At 44.0% G+C, this 21,650-nt stretch overlaps 2 pseudogenes; both read left to right on the top strand.

The window, feature by feature from the left end:
- The first annotated feature begins 5,559 nt into the window (after nucleotides 1-5,559).
- On the top strand, nucleotides 5,560-5,699 carry LOC146810759 (mitochondrial import receptor subunit TOM5 homolog pseudogene; annotated as a pseudogene).
- A 14,943-nt stretch (nucleotides 5,700-20,642) lies between these two features.
- Nucleotides 20,643-20,782, top strand: LOC146810758 (mitochondrial import receptor subunit TOM5 homolog pseudogene; annotated as a pseudogene).
- Nucleotides 20,783-21,650: the final 868 nt, after the last annotated feature.

Genomic DNA, 21,650 nt, shown 5'->3' with positions numbered 1-21,650 from the left:
CACTTCCGGAATGGTGCGAGACGCTTCCGCTCGATGCGATGCTGCAGCGGCGACACCCTTTGCGAGATGCGACAACAGCTCCGACGGCGGCACGCTTCTCCTTCTTGAGTCGCGCTTCCAGCTCCTTGCGACACGCAGTCCCTCAAAAGGCCCACCAACAGCAGCAGGCACTTCCCAAGAACTCTGGGGAGCTGGGGGGTGAAGTCCACTGGTCCTGGGACTTCGTTCAGGGGGCAAGCTCAGCACAAGCCCTTGGAGATCTTTTAAGCACAAGTTGAAATAAAGTCTTTGTAGTCTTTCTCCTCTCCTTCCAGCAGCAAGGCAACCACTGCAGGCCAATCCCCCAGGTCAGGGACAGTACTCCTCCCTACAGCTTTCCCAGTTCCTTCTCCTCAGGCAGAGGTTCTTCTTGTCAAGCAGGATCTAATTTCTTGGGAGCATGGTCCCAATACTTATACCCCTAATTCCTTTGTTCCTCTGGGGTAGAGGGGCCTTTGCCCAGTCCAAACCAGTTCTTGAGCACTTTGTTGACATGACTCTGCCTTTCTATTCAGGGTGCAGGGCAGAGACATCAGCCGCTCCACAGGAGGTGGAGCCAGCATTGTGGTGGCAGAGCACAGCCCTATTCAGAGTCCAGGTGCACTCCTCCCACACATGTCAATCTCTCTATTCACCACCAGGCTACCTAGCCCTGCCCCTCTGGGTTTCCCCAGCGCTGTCACTCACACAAACCAGACAGGCAGATACACACCATAGCAGAGGTGGGCTGAAATGGTTATTAAATTTGCAAACACAGAATATTAAAATAAACTTTACTAACATATGTATTTTATTATTCTGAGTTCAGGCATACTAAACTCGATTTTCTACCATGTTCCCTGGGTCTGTTAGGATCATAGGATGTAACAATTCTAACAGCCCATTCTGGCCTATGGAGAACAGGTAGCCTTACAATAGTGAAAAACGAAAATGGCTGTAATTCACTATTAGGACACGCCACACACATCAGGGCTTGTCCTACCTTATGCTTACAATGCACCCTGCCCTTGGGCCTACCATAGGGGTGACTAATATGAAGTTAAGGGAAGGTTTAGGGACTGGGAAGTGGGTGCACTTGCCCAGTCAGCATGACCGTACCAGACTGCACGCAGGTTCTGCAATGGCAGACCTTAGACACATTTTATTAGGCCACTTCTGTGGGTGGCACAACCAGTGCTGCAGGCCCACCAGCAGCATTTGTATTTACAAGCCCTGGGCACTCCTGGTGCACTTTACTGGGGTCTGACAGTAAACCAAATAAGCCAATCATGGAATCCAACCAACATATACATTTTAAATAGGGAGCACTTGCACTGTGGCACTGGTTGGCAGTGGCACAGTGCTCTGAGCTGCTAACACCAGCAAAACAGGAGGCACAGCGACAACAAGTGGAAGGGAGACTCACGCCAAGGTGCCAGGTCTAACAATTACAATTTTAAATACAATTTAGTATTGAAATCAAAAACACAAACAAACCATTATAATTCAATGATAAAAGTACTAAAAAAACACAAATAAAATCCAATACAATGTACTACTGAAACTCCATCATTAGCAAAAGCAGGGAAAGTATTTCACTAGGGAGGGGGCAGATTTTCCATTTACCCTCTAATGTAAGCAACATCAGGGGACGTTTTTGACTTTAGAGGTGTCAAATTTACTATTCCCACTACAATCTGAGCAACATTAGTGAAAGTTTTGGACTTTAGAGCGATTACATTAACTATTTACACTCTAGTCTAAGTAACAGTAGTGAACGGGTTAGACTTTGGAGGAGTCAGATTTTCTATTCCCTTTCCAACTTGAGCAACAGTAGAAAAAGTATTGGACTTTGAAATATATACTATTCCCACTCCAAAATGAGGAGAAATGTCATCTACCCTGTTTCTATGTATGTGTGGGCAAGACTATTTTCACTATTATAGTGACTACTCCTATACCAGGGACAAGATGTTTGGTTGGTCACTGCCAGCAGTATTTGCAGATTGTTCTGGGATATAAGGATCTTTATCTAAGAAGGTCAGGTATTTACTTGAAGCATTGTATTCAATACACAGGAAAACATGCAACTGCAAGGACTTAATGGTAAGGCCTGGACTCAGCTCCACAGCTTCTCTAAAATCTGTTGTCGCAGTAGTGTCACATTGCTATGAGCAAGGGGGTGCAGTGAGCAAGCAAGCGTAACTACTTAAAAAGGATTGGAGTAAGCCCTTCCCACAAAATATAAAAAACTAAAAATGCATAGAAGCTGACAAAACAAGATAGGAATTAGAGCAGAGTTCATGAACTGTGCGCAGCATGAGCTCAGTGAAAGTGGGAAAAAGAGGCACTCCAACATTTTGAAAACTGTATGGACAATTTGATGTAGAAAGAAATTATGTAATCCTGTGAAAGGCCCATCTCACCTGGAAAATGGCCTTAAATTCAGAAAAGTCGTGATTTGCCTGTGTACAGTATGGAAAAGTACAGTGATGTGATTTCAGTGGCTTTATTGTTTTAATGGCAAATACATTCATACATTTCAAAAAGGGAAGGATGGAAACAAGAGAATGAGAGAGATGCGGGAAAGAGAAGACAGGAAGTGAGATAGAGAAATAATGCATGGGAGCACAGGGAAAAAAGGAGGGAGTGAAAGAAGGACAAGAGAGAGGAGACAAAGTGTAAAAGAGAGAGGAGTGAGAGGGAAAGAGAATAGAAAAACTGTGAGAGAATGCAGGATAAAGCCTTGAAAGGGAAAAGATGGAGTGGGAGAGACAGACTTAGAAATAGGGAGAGAGCTAAAGAGAAAATAGAGAACATGAATATGATAAGAGACACAAAGAGGGCTAGAGAGGCAGTAAGACAACAGGATAGATAGTCACTGAGAATGAGAAATAGAGCTATGGGAATAAGCTACCTAAGTAAAAAATCATATTCCGTATATTTATACACAGCTTTTGTTTGCAACTTCCAAACAAACTTAGAGTCAACTGCAGTGGCGCCTTCTCCGTTACTGCGGTGTAGTGTCGCCACCCTCAAAAGTTTAAAAATAAAACGAGAATAAAACAAGTTTATTGTTTTATTTTTCAACTTGTACATCTGCGTCTTGGGGGTGGGGCCTTCAGGTGGCAGTCAGGAGAGGGAGCGGTGAGCAGCACTGCTATCAGTGCACATGTGGGTTTGGCCAGCCGCCACGACAGCCAAACCCACATGCCCACTGAGCTGTCTCCAACCCCAGCTGTATTGCTCAGTTGGAGACAGCAAAGCACAGGCTCCCAGTCTCTGGGAGTGTAAATTCTCAGTGCTTAGCCCAATCCTGACACTGCTTTCTAACATGAAAGCAGAGTCATGATTGGCCGCAAGGGAGGCTGGGAGCCTGTGCTGCAGCGAGCTAGGAGGGGAGATGAAGAAGAGCGTCGGTGGCAGGCGAATGGTAAATTCTTTTATTTTAATTTTTTTAATGTTTACTATCATTCCACCGACCACCCCCACACCTCCCCGTCGTCTGTCGTCTCCGCCAGCATATATGCCCGCACAACAGCCGCTACTGGTCAACTGCAGGATAATATTTTTGCAATAGATGATATGGTAAGAAATAAGAGTAAAACATTTGTACCACTAATGTCTTTTATAATGATCTAATGTTTAGCTCACATTGCTCTGTGTACAGACCATACAGAGTGTAACAGTGGAGGTGAAGCAACGCGAGAGCAAGAAGCTGAAATGCGTGGTCCTATGGGAAGGCCTTGTCGCCAGGCCAATTCCGGTTGGGGTGGCTTTGTGTAGTGATAAAACTGACCTATGATTCTGCCTCTTCCATGCACCTTCTCCGCTTAAAGGATGAAAGCTCCTGCTACTGATCAGATAGGCCTTTCTGCCACTACCCCGGATTGCTGCAAGCCAGTAGTCTGCATTCAGAGCATCATGGGCTGCCATGATGAAGCCATGTATCCCTTTCTGGTAAAGTCCCCCCGCTGTCTGGGGCCGGTTTTTACATTTTTCAAGTTCAACCCTGCTCTCTTTCCTGACTGGAGCTTGTTGTTCTGGCTCTGTCAATATGTGGCCTGCACTGGGTGAGGCACAACACAGGCAAGCAAGCACTTTTTATGGGGGGGGGATGCTTTCAGGGTTGAGTGGGCAGAGCCTCCAACTTTGAAAACTGCTCCTCCCAGCCTTGAGGTGGAAAGAAAATATCCGATATTCCGGTGGCTTAATCCCTCCTAATCACAGGGCTGCTCCATAAATGCCCCTGATCAGTCTCTTGGAGCTACTCATCTTTCACTGCCCAAAGTCGCCGGTGGCTATGCAAAAGCAGCTTGTACTGCACATGCAAAATCATTTCATACATGCGCACTGGCAGTACTTCAAGGTCGCGAACATACACTTCTCCCAAATTATTCAAGAACTGGAGACAAATTCACAAATCCCTGTCATGTGGATTCGCTGAGTTTCATGGAAAGAAAGGAAATATATGCACCTTATAGAGACACAGGGCCTTAATATGACTTAAGGTGCCCTCCTGCGGCACTGCCATTTTTCCATCCAATGGAGGGCCATCAGAGCTGTGGTGAGCCCACCCACCGAGTTCAGAGTTGAATCCAGGTTTTAGCAAGCGGTGCTATGGCAGCCTCACTGCGGTGGGGTGCTAGGCTCACAGGAGAGCCTAACATGCAGCCTGCCGCCGTGACAGCACCTGCAGCACATTCTTGCATGGTGTGGTATGCATGCCACACCGTGCAAGAATGGGGGTGCTATTACAGGGGGGCACAACATGTGCCCCCACATGCAACCCCAGGTCCAGATCCAGCAGGGGGGCCTGATAGGACCCCTTTAGTTGCCTCTCCACCACCCTTTTCATGGTGGGCTCATTGCCATGAAAGGGCAGTGAGAAGGCAACTTGTAATGTGCTTGGCGGTGCTGGCAGCGGTACCTCCAGCATATTTATGCTGGTTGCAGACCGCCGGCACAGAGGATTCCTTGATCCCGGCAGTCTCATGATGGTCCGCCCGTCACACTCTGAATACTGTAGATGGAGCTGCAGTGTAGCAGTGGTCAGACCGCTACTATGAGTACGGTGGTCCTGTGGACCACCATCCTTCTAATTCTGGACAGATAGTAGAGCATCCATGGGTGAAACACAGGTTCAATCTCTGGAATACCTACTTCAACTCAAACACATGTCACTGGATGAAGGATGGGCTCTGGTAAGAACTAATCCTGAGTATGGTATGTTGTGGCAAACAAACATACACTCATTACCAATGGTGACAATCTTAAGGTGTCTTATTCCCATATTTATAGAAAACAGTGTACATCACATCGAGAGGAAGCATGACATTTCTTACGAGTTACAATAATTTCATTTACGTTCAGCAATTAGAACGTTTTTACTAGAGCTGCATATTCAAGACACAGTAAAAATGTATTTGTTTCTGTGTTATTCCTGCATAAATTGGCAGCAAGTTAAGCAGAGGAAAGGTTCTGCTATGGAACATTTTAAGTGCATTTCTATTTGTAAATGCTAATTGCAGTCCAGTGATGCTCTTGAAAGGTATGGGAGGCCCCAAGATGGACCCTGAGGAGATAAAGCTAAAAATGCAGAAAGATGTCCTTTCCTCTGTGTGGTCTGTCCTTCTCTACATGGTGCTCTCTTCATTTTAAAGAAGTAGGATAACATATGAAAAAAGAGGAGAGACTTTGAAATTGAATAAAAACGTCTCAACAAAACAGGCACAGGAAGTCTCCCTTATGCAAAAGACTCTTGCCTCATTTCAAAGACAAATGATTTCCAAGTACTAGCAAAATGGGTTCCATCAAGGTGTGCTGCATCCTTGGAGCATGGTTTTGTCACATGCTTTCATTGTACAAATATAAACTACTTTTTTTTTAATTTGCAGTATGAGCTTTGCACAACATGTTACATCTTGAATAATGTTTAGGCCATGGTACTGTAAAATAGGCGGACTCAACCATTTGTTGTGTTTTATTACATAATTTTTCAAGATTATGTTTGATGAAGTGCATAAGATAAACTGTTATTTTGCATTAAACGAAGACATTCTTATTGCGCTGGTATTGCATTCTGTCATGTTAACCAGACATTAGGGAGGCAGCTTTAGGAACACTTTGCGTTACATCAGTTTTATATATCACAAAATTCAGTATGTGTAGCATTAGTGCAAGCATGAAACACAATGAACCATTCAACATAAATTGCTTATGTGTGCGATATTGTACTGCAATGAAATAACAAGCAAAGGCAAAGCCAATAGGGCATACCTTGCTAACCTATTAGCTTCTTTGGCCGTGCTTTTTTCCGATGCCGTGGATCATCAGGAAAAAGCAAAATGCTTTGCCTGAGGCTGTGCCGCATTGGAAAAAAAGAGGCAAAAATAGAAAAAAGGTGTGATGACAGAGGGCTGCTAGCAGCCACGTTATTTTGTAGACACCAGAATGCATCACCACACATGCACACTCCGATGGATTGATGCAGACAACATTTTTTTGTTTACCGATCCAAGGTGGCAGATGCCACTTGGCCCCATAATTTAAAAAAATGAAATTTCATTCAAGGAAATGCACTTTTTTGAATCGCCGAGCAGCTGGTAGCAAATAGCAGCTGCTGAGCCCTTAAAAAATTTAAATGTTCATGAGTTGTAGCGGAGCAATGAAAGAGCGTGTGCAGAATTGGTGATTGAGGGGGTGGGCAGAGGGAGCAATAGAGGTGCGTGAAGCACTTTTTGGGAATGAGGGGCAGCAAGGCAGCAAATGGCAGTAGCCAGGCACTCCAAAAATATTAGGTAAAAAGTACTGTAAAAGTAATTTTAGTAAACTTGCTATAATGGGTAAAGGAGTAACTGAGGAGTAAGTCAGGAGAAGAGGGTTGGTGAAGGTGATGAAAGAGAGGCAGGTATTGGAGGGAGAACAGCATGTACGTGAGAGAGCAAGAAAACACAATACTCTCATTGAGTGCTTGATTAAGAAGAAAAAATTGTTCACTAAATGTGAAGAATGGAAGAGTTTATGAGTGGACTAATCTATTCTAAAGGCTGGTAAAGAAGAGAAGTGCAAGACACCCAATAAGGAGCAAGCAAATAAGAGTGACAAAAAGCCCACCAATGGCAAACGACGGACGAGCAGTAAGCCTACTGTATTTTTTGGGTATGGTCCACAAGAGGTTTTTCAGGTCTCGACCTTGCTATCGCGTAAGCGATCGCAAAGCGAGACTATAGAAAGCGGGTTTGAAAAGTGCTCCCAAAAAGCGGATTGCATTGCTAGCACGCGCACAATCACGCGCATCGTGCCGCCATGCAATCCGCCTTTTGGGAGCACTTCAAAGGGTCCGCTCCCCCGCCTGGAATGCGCTCCCCCGCCCCCAAGCGCGTGCACGCCACGCTCCGCCAGGCTTGTTGAAATGTGCTCTTGTCGAAGAGCTCCGTGCTGATCAAAGCACCGCTTTGATATTCTTATTTAGTTAAGCAGTCCGCAGGCAGCGTGCACCCCGAAATGGCTTTAAAAACACAGCTACATTAAAGTGTCATCATTAACGGATGTCATGTCTTTAAAAAATGTCTGTAAAATAACTTTGAGTTTTCAGGTTCAGGTTTACGGCTTTAGCTCTAGATCACAGAGCCTACAGTAAGACATCTGTCTGAGAAAAATTCGGTAAACTGAAATAGAAATTCTTCAATCTTGAACGACCTTTGAGAAGCCGAGATATTCTTAGAGTCACTGCACCGCAACTGCAATTAGGTGTGCGTCGTGTGCATTGAAAGCTCATATAGCCCAGTGCTAGCCTATTGCAGCCAATCTCGTGCCTGGAGCGCGCTGGGAGCAGCGTCTGTAGGCCTCAGAGGCTCAGTGGGCGTCTGCCTTGTTTTTATTTACAGTAGAGAATGTTGTACAAACACTCTTTAAAAAAATATATTTAGGAAAAAAGCGTCACTGTTTAGGTGTTGCCTTTATGTGCTTTGCATTAATATGTGTTTTGCGAAATGTGGTAGCTTTTAGAAAGTTATCGTACACCTTTACGGGTATTCTTACATATATAGTTATTGTTTACGATATTTCGGTGCAGTTTGTGGGTCTACACTACCTGGGTTACTAACTGGCGGGGGCTTTCCGAAAATTAGGGTACACTTACGGGCGCATAAACATTATTTTTATTTTATGTTCCTCAAAGCGCGATTACTGTTGCTTGCTTTCGTGCAACACTGTACAACATCTGTGTAACTTTTAAAATACATAAACAAAAGGTAGGCTCTTTCTAGAGATGTTTGATGCAGTCATTTGTACCTGCACTTAAAGTGGTTGACGTTACTTGCCTAACATACAACATACATGGGAACATTTTTCAAACCTTCTAAGGGAAAACTATAGCAATGCGCTTTAGATTTAGGAAATTGGATTAATTTCTTGCAACATTAATTTTTTGTAGCAATTCCGCTGTTGTAGGTAGCGCTGCGTTACACACTTGTTAGCTGTCCCTTTTGCAAGTCTTTACATAGTATGTGTCCACCAGCTTGTCTCCCTCTAAATTCACCACCGAAAGCAAGACGCCCTGTACTTTCGCCACATGCTGCGCGATTTTTACAACTTCTTTACACGGCAGGAAAGCACCTTCTTATCAATGGCGCCATCGATTTGCCTCTTGCTTTGTTCGTTCCCACACAAGTGAAACATTCCGTCTAATGACTTTTTGCCACCTTCATACAGTTCCAGGTAGAGTCCTTCTTATCAACCGCGCCATCGATTTGCCACTCACTCAATATGCGCTTTCAAGCCACAATTAGGCACACCCTTTCACCATTGCTGCGCGTATTCTTACAGCCCCCTTCTATTTCCTAACACTACGTTGGCTTTTGTTTCACTTACATTTAAAACAAGCATTGGCATAGCCAATAGGTCTCGCCTTTGGGACCTTATAAGTGTTTAGCCATGCAACAGTTGATGTTGTTGCACCAAGGATATTGTGCTGCATAACTAAATACTTATAAGGTCCCAAAAGCGAGACCTATTGGCTATGCAGCAGGTTTCCGTGCCTTTAGTTTTAAAAAGATTAGGATGTTATCTGAATTTCTGAACAATAAAACGGAGGGGGCGACTAGACGTTAGGACATGCCTCTCCTCTCCCTGTCCGTCTCACTTTCGTTTTCGGTCTAATTTTCAGCTTTTTCCTACACTTGTATTGTACTCCTCTTTTTTTAGCCCTTGTCTCGTTTTTGTCTATTTCTAAATATTTATTGCTTGACTTTTCTTCAGTATTGCCAATTTTTCTTTTTTTTTGTCTTCTTCGTCCCTGGTTTCTTTTGTCAGTTCCTTCCTCCTTGTTTCAGATTTTCTGCTCTTCCTGTCTTAATGCAACTCTTCCAGTCTGCCCGTTTCTCCTTAGTTTTCCCAGACTGTTCATGTGCCTCTGCGTTTCCCGCGACTGGCACTCTTGCTCTGCTTCTAGGAGTGCTTCAGGTGGAGGCATATATCTGCTCTGTTACTTATAATCACGGAGGGGCTAATTTATAAGCCCCTGCGTCACTTTTGCGCCACCAGTGCGTCACTTTTTGTGACGCACCAGTGGCGTAAAACATGCGCCATGATGCGCCATATTTACAAAGTGACACATCTACCTAGATGCGTCACTTTGCAAACCCCTGTGCTACATTATACCTGCGTCAGCTATAATGTATGCAGGGTGGGCGTTCCCATGTAAGTAAGCATCGTAGAAGTGACGCAGTGAAATCTACGAGATTTCACTGCGCCACTTCTAGGGTGCAAATGCGTCAATATCTTACGCCTGCCTCACAGCAGGCGTAAGACTGACGCAGGCCCTATCACATGGGGCTTGCCCCATGTGAAAGGACACATTGCTGGAGTTGCGTCACTTTTGTGACACACTCGAGCAATGCGTCACTTTTGCGCCTACAGATACGTCAGAAATACTGACGTATCTGTGACTCCTTGCGACATGATGCGTCATACTGTAAATATGACGCATCACTGGAGTCGCAGGGAGGGCGCAGTGAAAAGTGACGCATCACTGTTTTCACGCAGTGATGCATCACTTTTCATAAATGAGGCCCGGAGTTTCTCTGCCTCAGCCCAGGAGGATACAGCATATACTGCGAAATCCAACCGCCCCCCCCCCCCCGCCACACCGACCCGCACCTCTCTGGCTCTCTCGGCCCTGTGTGTTCTTATACATGTCCCAGACTGATTAAACGAGAGGTCCCTGGTTTGTCACAGTGCATGAACTTTAAAATTAGTCAGAATATTTCGGAACTCGTCTGAGTCACCCGATTAGGGGCTACCCTCCCAGCTGATCTCTGTCACCCCCCTTCCTTCTTACTAGGAACCGGGAGGGGGGCTGGGGGTTCAGGAGTTCCAGGCCCTCTGCCTAATTCTTCTGAGTGGCGGGACCACTTACAGAAAAGAAAACAAACCCCCCTCCCCGCTGCGCCTGGAGTCCGTGTAATGAGTCGAGACTAAACAAGCATTAAAAATGCAATAGGTCTCGCATTTACAAGAGTTTGAGCTATTAACATTGCAAATGGCAATGCTTTTTATTTTTGTTTTTAAAAGATAAATAAAAGGCATTGTCATTTGCAATGTCAATAGCTCAAACTCGCGTAAACACGAGACCTATTGCATAGCAAATGCTTGTTTTGCAAGCAGACAGCAAAACGCAATCTGAAGACGAGACCTCAAAAGCAATTCTTCAGATCATATTAATGGAGCCAACGGTACTGAAATTCACTAATGAAAACACAAGATGGCAGTAGTCAATCCCTAATGTTACCTTATACAATCATTGCAGGACGCGCCTCAGAAATTCCAAGATGAAAATATCCATGCTCTTTGCTGGAATACAAGAGAAGTCGCCACTGCTAAGGGTCTAGTTCTATTTAAACCATTCAAGAAAGGAGTCGCGTTCGATTACGTTCTCAACCGTGAGGCACGAATTCGCCGCTTTCAATCCATTTTGACTTGAACGCTCTTTGTAAAGGAAATGCTCTCATTGACTAGGTTGCAGCGCCATCTTCTGGACCATGTTCGGTACTCGCTGTAAGAGGAACTTGGGCAGCCTTGTGCTTGGAAATTCGCATCACATTTATGAATGTTGCTCATTCACTTGGACTCGGGCACTGAAGGTCATGTCTACGCTTATCAGATCAATACCTCCTGCTTTACAAAACCGTGCAAGGCGCATGGGCTCCGATTCGCCAAAGAGCCATGAGCCGTGGGCATGACATCATGATTCCTTTATCTACCGATGACATCACAGGCTTGTCATTCTTGCCTGTTACATCCAACCTGGCTCCTATTTGTATTAGACACAATTTGACATGTGGAAGGGTTTTATTTAGTGTAAATAAATCAGTAAAGTTGAGGTAGTTAGCGGGTAGAATACTTACCTACTTCATAATATGATGTTCCTCTTTTCAAAGCAGGGTTATAGAGCGAGAAGTTAAAATCAACCAGGAGCATACAGGACTGAAAAAAGAACCCCGTCAAAGTTTTAAGACTTGCGAAGAATCGCAGAGAATGTGGTAATTCAAGTACAGTCATAATGAAAATAACTTTCTGGGTGTAAAAAATTTGATTTTCTAAAGCATCTCTAAAGGGAACAGCAGATGGCCCGTATTATTATGTATTTAGTTGTTTTTATATAATTCACCTTTCTGCTGCCTTTTGTGCATTTATGAGTTTAGCACAAGCTCAGCCAGGGCAAGAGATACACAGAGCCTCATTGCACAACTTTTGGTGAGAGTTGGTGCTGCAGGCTACTCAAAGTATGGCTCGGGGGCGCATGCGGCCCCACTGGTCAAAGACAGTACTGGGCTGCTGTTTACTTACTCAGCACTAACATTAAAAAGAGATTAAATAAACTGACAAGCATTTATTTAAAGGTTAATTAAAGTTAAAAAAGGAAGTAACTTGAGTGTCCTGGCCTGTTTAGCTTCGAAAACACCTGTTTTTTAAAGGCATCTTGCAGGAAAAGTGTAAAAATATGATAAAGTCTCTAAAATTCAAAAAGTGTATTCATTTACAAGCAACAATGTTTCATACTAGTACATCAGATCATGTCAGTGTATTGATATGTATTTTGTGTGATAGTTTTCAATAATGAATTTGGAAACATGCATGTCGCCCTTCCCCCGACAGTAATGCCAATAGTGAGTTAAGAGACAAATCACCCTTTGGGTGCCCTAAATTGCTATTACACATGAATAACATCATAGTTTATCAAATAAAACACAAGAAAAGGTTTTGTATTGCGCACATCCTAAAGTCATGTTTGCAGAAGTCCACTTATATGTGATAACGAAGAAAATCGAGTGAAAGTCAAATAATACAATTGCCTAGGATCACCCAATTTGGTCAAGTGGGGAAGCTAGGGTTGATCCTATGTTTTCTGGATTCACATTGTGTAATTTCGCCACTAGATGCACATGCTTCTGTTCCCCTACACTGACCTTGCTCCCCATCACCCCCTCCAAACCACCACCATGCTGGCATCAATGCGACCCTTGATCACATCACATGCCAAACTTTTTGGCCCCAGTGAAAATGCTGGTGAGTACCCATGGTCTACACAGTGTCTGCCTCAGAAGCTCCAGCAATTACATTTTTGAGGATTTTTTTTATCAAACACCACCTTTTTGCAATGCAGTTTCCCATGAGAGAAGCTTTTGCAGCTATCTTTGCTGGTTCGCTGCTATTTACTGAACTGCTGCTCTCTATCCAAACATAAGGTTGAGATTCCTGACTTTTTAATAGACCATCAGCCTGACGCTCTATTCTCATCTGAAACCTGACTTTCAGAAAACTCTGCAATCCCACCAGGCTACGCGTTAGTTAGGCATGATCAGAAGAGCTATAAAGATGGTGGGATTGTGATAATATTTAAACAAATCAGTCAATATTCCTTTCAAGAAATTAACAGCTGTTTTTGAGGCAGCGTTTTTCACTCTGACCATCTCTTACGCTGGCAGGGTTCCTAATTTATCTACCACCTGGTTTGGCCACTAACTTTATTTCTTCTTTAGCCAACATCATGCTCTCCTTTTCACTGCTTTATGCAAAATGTCTAGTCCTTGGCTATTTTTAATTTTATGACTCCTTCGCATGTATACGTCTATGCATTTTCTCCTGATTCACTTGAACTCACTTGTGTGGAATGATATCATTCCCTCTCATTGTCGCTGGTCTGTTCACAGCATTCATGATATCACATGTTGCTCTTACTTTCTTAAGCAGACAGTGTTATTTGAGTGATGGTAGCTGCAGCTAAAATACCCATCTGAACGTACATTGGGCTCAGCGGCATAACGAAACTTGAGGGAGCCTCCCTGCAAGGCACATCTAGCCCCCCCCTCCCCCTTCAGGACTTAATCAGGAGCTCTCAGGTCAGGTTGCTTTGCTGAGGGGGCTTCTAGAGTTTGAGGCCCCACCGCTCCACGGGGGCTACGGGGACCTATGTTACGCCACTGATTGGGCGCTCTTGCAAGTCAGACGGAATGAAATTAGCACACGTGTTAACTCTATTCTGCCTGATTGTTATATGTTAGAGTATTCTAAAGCCAGTGTGCCTGGGTGTTAAAGAAAATGACTAGATTTTTTGCACAGGTTAAACTAACTGGAAAAATCAGATAAGTCTTTGGCTGCACTGACATCTCATTTTCATTTTTTCTAATGGAGAAGCAAACAATGCTTCTTTCTGCTAGGAAAAAATTCCCCTTACCATTCCTACTCCCTCCTATTTCTACCTCATATCCCAACCCACTATGAGGTTCCTGCATACATTTAACCACCTGCTCGGAGCAGGTGGTAAATGAATGTGGTTAAACCTCACAGAACTGAGAATTCCAGGTCACACAGGAATTGTCAGTTCCATAGAGTTTAACTCATTATTGCACGGTACCGAGCCGATTTACTACAGCGTAACTGTATATTTTCATGTTAACTTACAATGTAGTAAATCCAACCCAGCACTGTGTGACGCATAAATGGTGCCTTAGAATACAAAGGTGGTCTCCAAGAGCTCCAGCCCATTGGGGAAATGCCCGGTGGCATAAAAGGCCTGTCACACCCTGGAGTCAAGTCACTGGTCAAGTGCGGACAGAGATCGAGGAATATGAGACTACGTTAGCAGGGCCCGTATTACAGACAAGGCACAATGGCTCTGTTTGCACCATGGTGCACCTTTAAACAGGTGAGCTGGGTGCAAACAGTGCATCCTATTCTGATGAATGCATAGCCCTGAAGGCAGCTAAGATCTTGAGCAGCCCTGGGGGCAGCATATTCAGTAAAATACAGAGCAGCTGCTTCAAAGTTGTGCCGTGTTTCTCTTTGCAGCCGACAAACCACCTGCACTTTAAAGAGGGGTCAGAGTTCCACCGGCAGGTGGGTGCAGCGAGTGCCTGCTACTGCCTACAGAAGGATGTCTGGAGGAATCCAAGGGACCCCTTTTGCGCTCCTAGAGGGTTGGCCTCATTGAGGCATTGACAGCATGCCACCACTTTGTGGCATTCTTTTACTGCGCCTCCAAAGGGAATGTTTGCCTCTGCACCCATGTCCATAATATGGAACAGATTCACAGGCAAAGTGTTTACCTCATTTGCTTGTGGCCATGCCCACATGCAAGGGAGGGAATGCCCCCTGAAGATAGTGCTGGGGCAACATGTGCATCTGAGCTATCAGTATTACAGAAGGGAATGCACAAGTCCCTGTTCTCTCTCAGAGTGATGAGGAGTATTTTTCGCTTTGCCTCATTTCTTGGGATTGTGTATCCATGCCCGCAGAAGTTACCTTGACTCAGTAAACATTTTGATGTTATGCACAACAGAATTCATGGTTGGACCCCAGATTCCTCTTCCCAAGGAGACTAGCCAACCTAGTTGATGACAGGTATATCTTCGATCCCATGGGACCCAGCAAATGTAAAATTGTTGTCACGACTGGCTTGCCCCATACACCTTGGCACTTACAGGAGATACCACTGTGAGTTAACTTTCTTCCAGTACATAATTCCACTTTAAAACTCTGAAGAGACCAGTTGGTTCCATAATTACCCTCAACCCAAAATATTACCCCACTGTAACCAATTATTGTACCCTAGACCTCTACTTGAGACATTAGAACATCCAAGCCTCTGTACCAAAGTACGTTGATTGACTTGAGTGGGGCCCTTGTTCCACTTTGTTGGTGTTTTTTTGTAAGTTTTTTCACTGGATTAATATTTAGGGTTCCATCTTTGCAACAGAATAAATTATATCTTAGTTAGGCTTATTATGTAAAATATGATACTTTGATTCTTAAGGGCATATTTACAAGGAAGTGGCAGAGCATGGCGTTAGCCTTCTTGGCCTAACGCCGTGCTTGACTACATCTGAAATGCAAGGCTGTACCGTATTTACAAGAATACAGTGCAGCCTTGCGTTTCTCCATGTGCTGGTGTTCATTCAGCTGCTTAGCGCTAATGCAGGCACCCAAGCACCATAGGGCAAGCGTGCCTGCGTTGAGGGGAATGATTGTTTATGTGCAGGAAGGTGTACCTTCCTGTAATGGCGTTTTGAAACTTCTATGTGTGCTGATTAATGCAGCACACATAGAATTTGCAAAACTTCATTTTTTTAATGACTGTTTATGTGAAGGAAGGGAGACCGTCCTGCACATAAACATTCAATGGCGCTTTGCTGTTTCTACGTGTGTTTCACAATGCAGCACGCATGGAAAAGACAAGCACAAGGATAAAATTAATAATTTCTCCTCGTTGCGCCAGGGTAAGACCAGGCTTTCCCTGGTCTTAATTTTGGTGCTGGCCCATATTTATGGCACCCTTGTAAATATGGGGCAGCATCAAACTCAATGGGGGTTGCAGTGGAACGCCCACAACAACACCCATTGCCTGCCACTTTCACGCTAAGTGTAGTGTGAAAGGGTGCCTTATTCACAAGTCGGCGGTAAGCCACATTAAGTGGTTTAACGCCGCCTTGTGAATAAGGCGAAGCCCCTATTACCACCACAACATCGAGAATAGTGAAGTTGTGGTGGCGATAGGTTCTTGTAAATATGCCCCTCAGTGTCTTCCTGCATCTATAATCCCTGAGTGAGAAAAAGATACTTTTAATTCTGATGGTCTCAGAAATGTTTCTAATAGAGCCCATCTGAATTTACAAAGCACTTGTAATGCGGGCATGATTCTGAATTAGACTTTTCTGCCTGGATTTAAAGCCTGCTAGTTTGACAATGAAAGAATGAAATTCACTTTTTATAGTTTTTTTATAACACTAACCTCCAGTGAAGAAACATCTTGGAAATAAAGAATCATGGTTGAAATTCATCAATGCTTTTGGTATTTGAAGCAAATACCCTAAAAGTGGGAGTACATTGTTAGTAAATGCAGGTCATGTCCCACTAACATGTTCCATGTTTAGGCATGCAACAAAGAAATGAGCAACTGTTCTGAGAACTATTTGGGGGAGCCTCAGGGCAATTGCGGATTACTGAGCTGGAACTGTATGAAGTGAAGTATTTTATTTCTGCTGTCCTGGGCAACCAAAATATTGGAAAAAAATGGGCATCAAGTATGCACCTTTAGCACCAACCATCAAGCTAGCCAGGCTGGGTGGGCAAAGTTTTAAATCCTGATTTAGAGATTGGTGGATTGCTTACTCAGACACATACATAACCAATACTTTATCCACCTTATTACACGTTCCATAAAATCTAATTCCCTTCTAATGAGGCAGATGAAATATTCAACACATTTGTAATGGAGTAACCCATCCACCAAAGTCTAAATAAAGTCCTTAGTCAGGGAGGTGGTGTGTGGTAGAGGCTCAGAACTCAGCCTAAGGCACAATAACAATTAGTAGATCAATACAATATTTTACAAGAAGGAATCTAAAAAAGTTTTTTTCTAACAATATGAACCTATCTACCGACTTTGACATATGGTCTTCACAATCAAGGAACCTCTACCTACAGGCTATGGCAAATAGTTTTCCTTATAACTATACTCTCATTTAAGGATTTGAGACTATGCATATAAAGATCTTTCTCAAAATGTTTCCTCGGAGCGTTCTGATCTAAAAGGAATCATTAACTCTCTGCTGCTCTTGTGTAAATATATCAATTTTTCTGTTTGGAGTACCTGAGGAGTTCAGTCTGCAGTCTTTGGTCTGGGAGAGTCTCTTCCACAGACCCATAATCCCACATCCAAAATGAATTAAAGAGCCTACCTTGGACCAAGGGCACATGGTCTCACGAGGGTGGGAGACAAATAGTGTTAGAAACTGGGTTATAACTAAGGTGAGAGGGGTGGAAGCTCCACTCAAATAATAAACGCAATCCTTGTCAGGCTGCACCACAAACATCACTAAATTAACCTATGCTTAACCCTCTGGAAGCTTGGTAAAAATGAAATCAGGCTTAATTAAGAGGCAATGTGTACCTTATTTATACAGCACACAACCAGTAATAAAATGAAATTACAACACAAGACAAATTGCATACCAATTCAGAAGAATAGAGTACACTTAGTAAACAAAATTACACTATAAAGTACAAAAGCCAGTCAGCAGAACTGGGGATAATTATTTTCAAAGTTTTACTTATAAATAGTGTCAAGAAGCACAAAGCGTCCCTCTTAGTTATCTGGTCGCACCAGGTTAGAACATCTAAAGAGTTTCCTTTTAAAGCCAGGTGTGAAGAGTTCTGTGTGCATTGGAGGGGGCAGTGAGGAGGAGGTTTTTGGCATGAGGAACAGGTCAAGCATCGCATATTGTTGATGCTGTAGTGTGGAGAGCAGGTCATCTCTGGGGCTTCACGTCGGTGGATCATTGCAGGTGGGCACTGTCAGAACAAAGTTGTGGCCGCATGGAGCGGTAGTGCCAAACGATCACTGTTGGCTCACAGATCAGGTCCTGCTGGAGCTTGACTTTGGAGGTCATCCTGGGTGGCTGATTCTCGGCACAAAGAGGTCTTTTTGTGGTTGCGAGGAGCTCAACCATCAGGATGTTCATCTTTTCTTGAGGATGAGTTCTCACTGATGCATCCCTCTTTGAGACCAGGACTTACTTCATCAGAGGTCAGCAGCAGGGCTCAGGCATGTCCAGTTGGTTTGTGTCAGCTGGGCAGGGGCAGGGGCAGGTAGACCTCTGGAAGCATGGTGTGCCCCTGTAGCTCACGCAGGTCAGCCAAATGATCCTTCAAGTCACTCTGTGAAGCCTGGGATCTAGGTAAGAGGTCGAATTTTCCTTCTTCAGACAGCAAGGCAGTCCTTCCAGCCTCAGGGCTTGCCCTTAAGGCAGCAGTGCAGTCCTTCATCTAAATCTTCCACAGGTCCAGGAGCGTTCACTAAAGTGGTTCGGAACTAAGGTCTCACTTTTATACCTGGGCCCAGTCTTTGTGTGGGGGAATTCCCTGTCCTACCCACAAAACTTGTTCTGGTCAGTTCTTCTCCTTCCCCTTGATCCAATCTGTCCAGGATGGCAAAGCCAGCATCAGGACTGGTGTCAAGTTTCTTTGTGTGTGCTGTGAAATGTAATTAGGGCAGGACATAGCTCCTCCCGAGCCATCCTGTTAGGAAGACCCTTTTCCTTCACACCTAGGTTTCCTTTTCCTCACTGCCTAGAAGCAATACATAACCCACAACAGCAGAGCCATTCACATTCATGTGACCCCGGCCACTGCCAGAAAGGTTGAGTTGGTTTAGGAAGAAAAATGGCAACTTTCTAAAAGTTGCATTTTCCAAAATTGTAAATTAAAGTTAAGTTTCATAATCAAAGAGGATTTTAAGTTAAATTATTTGAGTATAAACACCATTCCTCTGTCTGCTCCCAATCTGAAGTTAGCTCTTATTAAATGTAATAAGGTAGCCCGGTATTAGTCTATTGGAGAGATAGGACTTCCAACAGTGAAAAAGCAGCTTTAGATGTTTTTCACTTTCCTGGCATGTAAAACTTAAACACACATGTGCTCCTTTGTAAATACCATGCAGCGTGCCCTATGAGACTTTACGACACACCAAAAGGTTGACTTATAAGTATTAAAAAGAAAGGTTTACACCTGAATTTTATTTTTCTTTTGCCAGGTCGAAATGGCAGTTTGAATCTTCACTCCAGGCTGCAGTAGCAGGCCTGCAGAATGTTTACAGTGCTACTTTAGTGGGTGGCATAGTGAATGCTGCTGCCCACTAGTAGTATTTAATTTACAGGCCTTAGGTTTAGGTAGTACACTTTTCTAGTGATTTACAAATAAATTAAAGGTGGCAATTAGGTGTAGATAAATTTTACCATCATTTATGCAGAGAGCACAAGCACTTTAGCACTGGTTAGCAGGGATAGAGTCCAGAGCCCTAAAGCCAACTATAGCGAGTTTAGAAAAATTAGGGGAGTGAAGTCAAAAGGTTTGGGGGGATGCCACAACAAGGATGTCAGGTTTAACATATAGGATGAGTGAGATTCCTTGATGATAGGACTCATGATGTGTTCATGGCCCAAGCACAGAATTACTCAGGCTCGATGGTGAGAAGGGACAACTTGTAAAAAGAAATGTTCATTAATTCTAAAGCAGATCAACATGAAAATTATATTTTCAATCTTTCACAATCCCCCCCCCCCACGCCACCCCAGGTCCAGATCCAGCCGGGGGCCCTAATATGACCCCTTTAGTTGCCTCTCCACCATCTTTTTCATGGCGGGCTCATCGCCATGAAAGGGCAGTGAAAAGGCAAATCGTTATATGCTTGGCGGTGCTGGCAGCGGCACCTCCAACATATTTATGGCGGTTGTAGACCGCCGGTTCAGCGGGTGCCTTGATCCCGGCAGTCTCATGACGGTCCGTCTGCCACACTCTGAATACTGTGGGTGGAGCTGAAGTGTAGCAGTGGTCAGACCGCTACTCTGAGTATGGTGGTCCTGTGGACTGTCATACTCCTAATTAGGCCCATGGTCAGATAGTTGAGCATCCATGGGTGAAACACAGGTTCAATCTCTGGAATACCTACTTCAACTCAAACATGTGTCACTGGATGAAGGAGGGGCTCTGGTCAGGGCCGGACTGGCCATAGCGGGCACCGGGCAATCCCCCGGTGCGCCGCACCGGTGGGGGCTGGGTTTGGGCCCCTGGGGGCTGTTTTTGTTACAGGCCCTGTAACAAAATCGGCCAAAAACGGCCCGGGCAAAGAGCTCGGCGGCACCCCCAACCCCCCGCGCGAGGGAGGGGAGGGGGCGGCCGAGCACTTTGCCAGGGCCGGTTTTGGTACCCAGTCCGGCCCTGGCTCTGGTAGGAACTAATCTGGAGTACGCTATGTTGTGGCAAACAAACATACACTCATTACCTGTGGTGACAATATTGAGGTGTCTTATTCCCATATTTACAGAAAACAGCAGCACATCACATCGTGAGGAAGCATCACGTTTCTTACGAGTTACAATAATTTCATTTACGTGCAGCAATTAGAAAGTTTTTACAAGAGCTGCATATTCTACACGCAGTAAAAATTTATTTTTTTCTGTGTTATTCCTGCAATAATTGGCAGCAAGTTAAGCAGAGGAAAGGTTCTGCTGTGGACCATTTTAAGTGCATTACTATTTGTAAATGCTAATTGCAGTCCAGTGATGCGCTTGAAAGGTATGGGAGGCCCCAAGATGGACCCTGAGGAGATAAAGTGAAAAATGCAGAAAGATGTCCTTTCCTCTGTGTTGTATGTCCTTCTCTACATGGTGCTCTCTTCATTTTAAAGAAGTAGGATAGCATATGAAAGAAGAGGAGAGACTCTGAAATTGAATACAAATGTCACAACAAAACAGGCACAGAAAGTCTCCCTTATGCAAAAGACTCTTGCCTCTTTTCAAAGACCAATGATTTCCAAGGACTACCAAAATGGCTTCCCTCAAGGTGTGCTGCATCCTTGGAGCATTGTTTTGCTACCTGTTTTCATTATACAACTAGAAACTACTTTTTTTTTTAATTTGCAGTGTGAGCTTTGCACAACATGTTTCATCTTGAACTTTGATTAGGCCATGGTACTGTAAACTTGGCGGACTCGACCATTTGTTTCTGATACATTGCATAAGATAAACTATTATTTTGCATAAAATGAAGAAATTCTTATTGCACTGGTATTGCGTTCTGTCATGTTAACCATACATTAGGGAGGCAGCTTTAGGAACACTTTGCGTTACATCATTTTTATATTTCACAAAATTCAGTATTTTGAGCATTAGGGCAAGCATGAAACACAATGAACCATTTAACATAAAGTGCTCATGTGTGTCGTTATTGTAGTGCAATGAAATAACAAGCAAAGGCAAAGCCAATAGGGCATACCTTGCTGACCTATTAGCTTCTTTGGCAGTGTTTTTTTTCTGATGCTCTGGATCATCAGGAAAAAGCAAAATGCTTTTGCCTAATGCTGTGCCGCATTGACAAAAATAGAAAAAAGGTGTGATGAAAGGCTGCTGCTGGAAGCCACGTTATGTTGTAGACACGAGCATGCATCATCACACATGTGCATTCCTATGGATTGATGCAGACAACATTTTTTTGTTTACCGATCCAAGGTGGCGGATGCCAATTGGCTCAGTAATTTAAAAATATTGAAATTTCATTCAAGGGAATGCACTTTT

The sequence above is a fragment of the Triturus cristatus genome, chromosome 7 (genome assembly GCF_964204655.1).
Source record: "Triturus cristatus chromosome 7, aTriCri1.1, whole genome shotgun sequence".
Classification (NCBI taxonomy): Eukaryota; Metazoa; Chordata; class Amphibia; order Caudata; family Salamandridae; genus Triturus; species Triturus cristatus.
Note: the sequence above shows the minus strand (reverse complement) of the source record. Positions and strands in the feature narration are given on the sequence as shown.